Source organism: Lissotriton vulgaris, chromosome 2_1, assembly GCF_964263255.1.
Source record: "Lissotriton vulgaris chromosome 2_1, aLisVul1.2, whole genome shotgun sequence".
Classification (NCBI taxonomy): Eukaryota; Metazoa; Chordata; class Amphibia; order Caudata; family Salamandridae; genus Lissotriton; species Lissotriton vulgaris.
This window is the reverse complement of record NC_141687.1, coordinates 791308592-791317211: the sequence shown is the minus strand read 5'-3', so window position 1 is coordinate 791317211 and position 8620 is coordinate 791308592. Positions and strand designations below refer to the sequence as shown.

The window sequence follows — 8620 nt, the reverse complement described above, 5'->3', positions numbered from 1 at the left end:
GCAACACGTGCACGTCTGGCGATTCCCTTGCGGGAGCACCCAGCACCATGTGGCGCCGCTGTTGTGCCTTCCTGTGGCAGAAGGAACAGCTGTTCTGGTGCTCCTCACTTCAATCGGCACTATCAAACCCTTTCTTGCTGCTGCCGTGGCCGATTTCAGGCTAAAATTATGCTTGTGGGGCCCGCTACCTGTGCTGAGTGGGCCTTGCCGCTTTAAGAGGGCTTTGTCCTGCCAGACCCGCCTTCAGTCATTTCTCCAGGCGCCCGCTCCATGAATGGACACTCAAAAGATAAGTGCTCATCTGTCAGGATGGTGAGACAGGATTTTTGCTCTTATACCTGCGGGTCTTTCTTTCAGATCCGTCTTGACTCGCCAGGAAGCAAGCATGGCAAGGTAAACTACGTTTTAAAATAACTTCTAGGCTGGCTGCGGTAGTCTGAGAGGATGATATAGGTTAACCCATTACTAGCTGGACTAGTTCGGTCTCATGGCATCTAAGTCACCAAAGCCCTGATCTGACTGCCCTCACCTTTTCAAATGTTTACTTAATGAGTCCGATACTGATGCAGTCTTTACTTTGTAGGTGGCTGTACAGTACTGATGCTGAAGCGGACTCCCTTCAAGGTATGGATTACTACAGCTCTAGAAGTGTTGGGAAGGGTCTGCATCTCTGTAGCTGTGTTGAGTACAAGGAAAGGTTGTAGAAGCCTATATAGCCGCCACCTCCCCAGGTAGCTGTGATATTAGTGCCACTAGCGTGTGGAGCTTCTGCTTTTTTGGTTAATAACAAAGCATGCATATTCTGTGACCTAGCCTTCCACAGGAAAGGAGTAGGGAAATGTTAAGATCCCTACAGGGAGCCTTCCTAGTTTAGATGAACACTGCTCTGATGCAGGTTACATTCCCAAGCGCTGTCTGTGATGAGTACACTAGCTCACTTTGATTCCTTGTGAAACATACCGAACAACTGAGACAACGCTGAGGGGCTGGGAAATGTTCTTGCTTTAGCTGCACACTGCCTCACCATGCTCATTGCTTTCCTGATAGGTCTCCACAGCTGACAGACGTCTTGCAGTCTCACAGGGTAAGATGTATTCTGGGGCACGCCGTGGGTGTCTTAGATGTGCACTGATATGATGATTTGGTCATGGAATCTCGTTCGGCTGAAATTCTGATGAGACCTGGTTTTTCTGACAGCTGGGGTGTGGGGTTCTGGTAGTGTGTGTGCCCGTTTGTATGATGCAGGTGATGAGTTAAAGGGGCAGTGTTTAAAATGTGCCTGTTTTTTGTTTTCTAGATTAAAGCGGTATCCTGATCCTAGTCTGGGATGAACTGCTTTGCAGGTAATATAATAGATGCTAGAGCTCGCATTTCACCCCCACCCACCCGAGCTATTTAAACTGCCTCATGGCTTCAATCTGAATGCTGCCCTTTCCCGGGTGCCTGCAGTCACATCTGGAATGATGAACTTGTAACCACTATACCTTGAGCCTTGGCTGTGATAACTCTCGTCGCTATCCTGACTAGATGGGACCCTTCTCCCTGCCTCGCCTCTCCCATTTGAAGGATTTTTTGTAAAGTCTTTCCTTTTGATTTACAGGAGCAGCCGCTCCCGGTGGGTTGCTTAGGTGAGAACGTCTTAATTCTCTATAGACTACTACAGAAGGAGGGTGCGATGCTTAGCCTTGCATGCACGGCAGGGACCAGTCGAGATGATGAAATCCTCACATGTCTCAGGTGCCAGAACCTGCAAAGATGAACCCATTGGCACCACCAGTGTGATAAGAGGACAACTTGTTCCCGATGGAACAGTCTGACAGACTTGGTTTAGCTGTCAAAATTCAGCTTTAGCTAGCATGTACCGCTGAGAGTCTTTAGTGTTGTAGTGCTTGGTGTTTATGATGTAGCCAAACTGCGGGTTATTTGTGAAGTACTTTCAGATTTAGGTGTGGTTCATGGCCACTGAGATGGGAACAAGACTGCAAATTAGTGTGACGGGGGAGTGGGGTGGGGATCTGTCGTTGTCTGGGTGAAGTGGGGTCTTGTTTTGCTACATTCATTTACTGAGGCTTTTTGTTGCAGGATTCAGTTCAGGGATGCGGAGTCTTAACTCATAAGTAGCAACGGGTAAGGCACATGTCATGATGTAGTGATACTAGTGGGATCAAAGGGATGGTGGCTTTTGAGGTGCTGGACACTGATCATTTTCCTGTCCGTGAGCTTTGTGATGAACCCATTACCGCCCCAGTCTGATTTATGTGACTGATATGTACTTCCTGAAGCTAACTAGTGTACTGTTATCTACTGCAACCCTGAGATGTGGGTTGTAACTCCTTCTCCTGTTTCTTACAGTGTTTGGAAAATCCTCAACTCCTACGTCGTAGCAGGACTTAGAAGTACTTCTCTTTTAAAGGGCGACAACTGCAATGGGTAAGGGGCTACTTGCATCGATTGGCACTGAGGTGCAGATGTGGACAAGTGACTCCAAATCAATGCGCCTTTACCTCGGGGAGGGAGGCTGGCTCTTAGGCAGTTTAAAGCCATCCTGCTGACGTTGGCGTGTCTTCTAAATTGCCATTACCAGATCTCTTGATGGCTCCATTCTTTGTACGTCTAAGCTTCAGTCACCACCCTAGCTCCACAGCAGTGCAGCACAACCCCTGTTTGTACCCCTAAAATAGTTCGCACCGGAGCCCATGTCGACGGGTTTAGGTTCTTGTAGTCCTTTATTTTGGTATAATTTAGATCATATACAGACTAATACATTTCATACCATAGTTTACACAATTTACAAGCTTAAAATTAAACCATCATCATAAAATGAGAACCTAAAGTCTTAAAGATAACGCCAATTGTACAGGTCAGTCAGTTGGCACATTTTGCACCTAATCAGAGCACTTCTGATATAGTTCAGAAGAGCGACATTACTGTAGAGCCTAGTTGTAAAAATATTTAGGCCAACGAATATGAACCTTGTCCAATCAAACCTCTAGTGGGCTACATAATTGGGTGTAAGGCCCCAGACATGTAAAAGTGATCGGGTTTTTGAGTGCTACCACTTAGCAGCTCTAAAGCTTCAAATGCACAATTTTAAGACTTAGTCGAGTAAAGTTTGCCCTTTCTTCAGACAAATAGTTGGAAAAGTGGGTACTCAAAAAAATACTAACCCTCAAACTACATGTGTCCTAGAATTTGTGTGTTTTTTGGGGACCCATGACTATCAAATGATTGAGAAGCTAACCCTTACATCTTAATACCAATCAATGCCACAGAAATACACGCCACATAATTACACTCTACTGGATGCAACATACACTCCACATAATACCACTCAGTGCCACATAATTACAGGACTCATAATTACACTCTAGTCAATGCAACATAAATACACTCCACATAATACCACTCAGTGCCACATAATTACACACCACATAATTACACTCTACTCAATGCAACACAAATACACTCCACATAATACCACTTAGTAGCACAGAATTACACGTCACATAATTACACTATTCAATGCAACATTAATACACTCCACATAATACCACTGTGCCACATAATTTCACACCAAATAATTACACTCCACTCAATGCAACATAAATACACTTCACATAATACCACTCAGTGCCACATAATAACACACCACATAATTGCACTCTACTCAATGCAACTTAAATACACTTCCATCAGAGTGCGAGTCACGGAGACGTGTGCCTTGAAAGTATGAACCGCGCCTGCATCCTATTCCAATGATGGGAAATGGCTGTGAGCAATCACATGTCTGGGGCACCTCATAGAGAGAATTCCAGCAAAGCATAAACTCTTTAGCTTTTCATCTTAACCAGTGCTTAGTTAGCGATTGTTTTTTTTTGGGTGTGCTAGTGCCCCTGTGCGTATGTCTAAGTAATATGAAAAACTGGCACCAGGCCAAAAGCAGAAATTAACATGGAGGTGTGCTGAACAGAACTGAACATTTGCTATGGCTAATATTGGCTTGTCTGTCTTATTTGTCGTACAGTTTACATAATTTCAAAATAAAAAGTCTGGTTTCGTGTATTCAGAGGCTTTAGAGATAAACAGGTACGGGTAATCCACAGTGCATGTTCCAGCCACTGCCCAAAGCATCTTGGTTTGAAAGTGCAGGGGTGCTTTGAGAGTCCCGTTGAGTCACTCTCACTAGATCTAGTCAGCGACCCGGGTCGGTTCCAGTGAGTTTTAGAATAACTACATGCTCGCCTTTTACCTTTTTGACTATTCTACTCTTTAGAGGTAAACATCATGTAAAATTAATTGCAGACGTAGTATATGCTATGGGGCTAATTACCCCTTCTAGTTGCATTGGCTCATAAATATATCCACAATACTACTTATGAAGTCAATCTGAATTATATTGCAGCTATAGGTCAGAATTTAGGGATGGCACTCCCATAGTACTGATCGACTGTCTGTCTCATTCCCAATGCCCATTTAGGCTGATTAGCTGAGTCGACACACACCACACGAACCGTTCCTGTTCAAAGGAGTTGCTTGGCTCATGAAAGGGTTGTTACAAGTTCCGTTAACTTCTTTAAAAGAGGCCAACATAGTTGGGCACTCGATGCAGGCAGGCTGTCAGTTCTTCAATTTCCTGTATAAATTGCATTGTGGTAATTGACTCTGTTGCAGTAATAACAGTTGCTTAACCCAATGGCTACAAAAGGACAGCAGTAGTTAATCAACACTGTTTTAACCCCAACTAGGTCAGTAGTCTATGTATTATTTTCTAGAACTTAATTTGTAAACTGTTTCTCAGCCTCTCCTGCTGCTTCACAGAGGAAGCCATAGGCATTTTTCTATGAGGTGCCACAAGAAACACCAGCACCCTTCCACACTTTCCACAAATTCTTCAGAGGAGCGCAAAGGGGTGGGTTTTTCTGAATCCTCATGCTTTCGGGGCTTTTATTGCATTTCCAAATGGGACATAAACAAGTGTTTGCAATACACTAGGTCTCACATTTGTCGTTGCTTACAAGAAGCAAGGCTGGCAGTAACTGGGCCTGCTTTACTACCAGTCTTGCTTCTCGTAAGCAAGGACTATAAGTGCAAAGTGCGTGTTTATGCACCACTTGCGAGTTTTCAAAACACATAAATTAAAGGCATTGTCATTTACAATGCCAATAGCTCAAACTCTCACAAATGTGAGACCTATTGCATTGCAAATGCTTGTTTCTTTTTGTATTACTTGGCCTCTGCCTCTCTCCCTGCCCTGTCAAGTCCTCTGCCTTGTGCTCTTAGAGGTTCGTTGATACACATAGATCATCCTCATTTTCTCCAAAAAAAAAGTAGTTTTTGTTGTTGGAATGGCTGATGAAGTACTTTATCCTTCACTTAGTTCAACACTGATTCACTGGTTGGTTCTTCTATTGATTGTTTGGTCATTGTTGTTTCTAAAACATGTTTTTTTCTTTTAAGTGCTGAACCGTTTTGCAAAAGTTAAAATTAAATCTTCATTGTAAAGAGTTGGACTTTGCAGGCATTACATTTACTATTCCAACTCCATACACATCATATTGGGGAAAGTGTTGGGCTTTTGGGGGTTAGTTTTACTATTCCCACATTAAACTTATCCTCACCGGGGAAAATTTGGGGGTCTAAATTTATCATTCACACTCCAAACATCAGCACAATAAGTAAGTAAAAGGTTGGACTTTGGAAGGCGGGAGTTAAATGTTCTATTCCCACTCAAAAGTTCACCACAGTAGGCAAAGAGGTGAGCTTTTGAGTATTAGATTTACTATTGCCACTTCAGACCTAGCCACATTGGGGAAAGTGTTTTGATTTATCTGTCTAGATGCACTGTTCCTACTCAAAATGTAACCACATTGGGAAAAGTGTTGGACTGTGAGGGGGGCTGTGAGAGGGGAGGGTGTAGATTTACTATTCCCACTTAAAAGCCAATCTTAACCACATTGGGAAAGTGTTCTACTTTGGGGGTACTAGATTTATTATTCCCAATCCAATTTAACAACATTGAGACCTTTTGGACTTTGGGGGACCTATATTCACTATTCACATACAAAACCTACCTACATTGGGGAACATGTTGGACTTGGCAGGTGGTTATATTTATTATTCCCACTCCAAGCATAACCACATTCGGGTAGATATGGCTTTCTATTCCCATCCCAAGCTTAATCACATTATGAAAAGTGTTGGACTTTGGAAGGAGGGTGATGGTGGTGGGAGGTGTTGGACTTTGAGATGGGGAAGTACATTTAATTTCCCACTTCAAATGTATCCACAAAAAGAAAAATCAAATTGATTTTAAAGTAATATCACATGTATTATTGTTTGCTAGTATTTACCATTAAAACTTAAAACTTATTATTACCCTTTTTTAAACTAATAAATTAAAAATGCAAAAATATAAAAGAATAATAATAACCAATGATCCAAACTAAACAAAATAAATACAACAGATAATTAAACAAACAAAAAACATTTGTAATCAATGTATGGAGTAATAAAGGTAAATTAAATATGCACAGTTCAATAACAAAAATTACAAACTAACATAAAAAACTTAACACATAAAAAGATTAAAACCACTTCCCACCCAAATATTTGACTAACCCTATAACCTGCTCCAAAAAAACAGACAATCAAAATAATGAACATAATAATTAATTAAATTAATTAACTATACCATCAATTGCATACAAATACATTTAAACAACATTTCATAAGTAACATTATATACAATACTGAAAAACTTGATATTAAATACAATATTAAAAATAATGAAAACATTGGTATTCTGACCTGTGATAAAATATCCCACAATATAAATGACATCACAATATTACAGTAACAATATTAAAGACTGGAAATATGTGTGGCACAGTATTAAGATAGAAAACCTTTTGGATGTTTCCTGCCACCTTCTAGGAAGAGCTTCCTTTAGAATACACGAGGGACATTTTAATATATGAAATGTAAAGTCAATCATCACACTTTATATCACATGGAATTCGTAAACTCAGACACCTGTTGTGTACAAAAATCAACCTGTTTTATTCCTATTCACTGCACAACACATTGGTTTATTTTACAGCAAAACAAATTAAATACTAGGGATGCCTATGGTTTGATGCCCTTAGCACCCATATTTAGCAACGGGCCATTGATATGATGGCAGCAGGCAGGCAGGCAGCAGCTCCCCTACCCCAGCTATCAGGTTGCTGCTGAAATACAAATGTAGTATTTTGAGTGGCTTTGGCAAATACAACAGGCCTGGATTATACCTGGAAATGCAAACCAGACCTATTGGCTTGTTAACTTTGCAAATCATATCCAATAACACCCATATTATGCTCTGAGTGCAAAAACCCCAATGGACACTTGGACAGCAAAAGCTGATTTTGCCAGTGGCCTATTGGAAATCGAAGAGTGATGGGATACGGGGGCAAGATGGCGTGTGCTTGACTGCAGTGATCCTACTGTCTCTCCTGAATGGATCGATGCTGCGACCAGCGGCTAGTTGGCCTGTCGAGCCAGAGGACAGACATGGCGAGCTGGGTGGTGAACGCTCTGCTATTGCTGCTGCTAATTGTTTGGTGTCTCACAGCATTGTGCTCCTGCGGCGGGGGAACGAAAGGCAATCACTGTAAGTAGTGCCATCGGGCACACGGAAAGTTTATGGTATTGTGGGGCAGCAAAACGGTGAAGAACCGAGCTGCAGGCTCCACAGGAGGCGGGCCCATTCCGCTGGTGACTTCCAACGGGAGTGGAGCTAATGGGAGCTCCATAGTGACGAAACATCGCGCTGGCAGAGGCAGAGGAAGGATTGAGCCCGGGACTAAAAAACCAGCAGGGAAACCGGCAAAGCAGTTGGAGGAGGACCCAGCGCACCCCACGTTAACGGCTATGTTCACAAATCTCTCTGCAGCAGAGACCGCAAGTAAGAACAAAGTATTTTCCCAAACACTTATCTCACCAGGGACAGAGGAAAGTTTGTCCTGTGAGGGGTTAGGGGCCAAAGAATCCCTACAAAAACTGGTCCCCTCCCAGAAATGTCACCCCTCCGCTCAGAGAGTCTAGAGGATGGGGAAAATTAAAAAGAAATAGGGAACCAAAAACTGCTGGAGGCAGAGGGGATCAAAGAGCCAACACTGAGGGGTGAAACATTGACCCAAAGCAGGGAGAATTTCGAGCGTGAAAAATATGAGAGCCTGGCAAGAGATGGCCTCACAAATGTGGTACGACAGGGGACCTATCGCCTGATGAAATAGAAGAGCGTTTTTTCTCCTTAACCGATGGGTCAGATCCCTCAGGGAAGAAAGGTACTATCAGCAGTGAGGGGTTCTTGGAGTCAGACAGCTCTTCCTCAGGAAACCAGCAGCAAACTACCCAGAGGAAGAAGAGCACTGGGGGAAGTAAAACGAAAGACAGCCAGAAATGGCCTTGGGGCAAACAGCTAAAATGGGCCTATTCTGACACGCGGCCTGCGCAGCAGGCGGATGGACCAAAAGAGGGCCAAAGCGGTAGAGATGGATGCTCAAGAGAATGAACCATCGCTAGCCACAATATTCCGATCCATTCAGCAAATGCAAGAAGAAGTGAGGAAGGATGGGCG

The 8620-nt window shown here is 42.9% G+C and overlaps 3 non-coding genes across 3 annotated transcripts; all 3 read left to right on the top strand.

Annotated features, from left to right (window-relative positions):
• The first annotated feature begins 1129 nt into the window (after window positions 1-1129).
• LOC147731167 (small nucleolar RNA SNORD30) lies at window positions 1130-1199 on the top strand. The gene has a single exon (XR_015308816.1). It is a non-coding gene; the product is annotated as a small nucleolar RNA SNORD30 (small nucleolar RNA).
• Window positions 1200-1707: 508 nt separating this feature from the next.
• Window positions 1708-1822, top strand: LOC147731166 (small nucleolar RNA SNORD22). Its single transcript, XR_015308815.1, has one exon. It is a non-coding gene; the product is annotated as a small nucleolar RNA SNORD22 (small nucleolar RNA).
• Window positions 1823-2217: 395 nt separating this feature from the next.
• LOC147731165 (small nucleolar RNA SNORD31) lies at window positions 2218-2285 on the top strand. The gene has a single exon (XR_015308812.1). It is a non-coding gene; the product is annotated as a small nucleolar RNA SNORD31 (small nucleolar RNA).
• Window positions 2286-8620: the final 6335 nt, after the last annotated feature.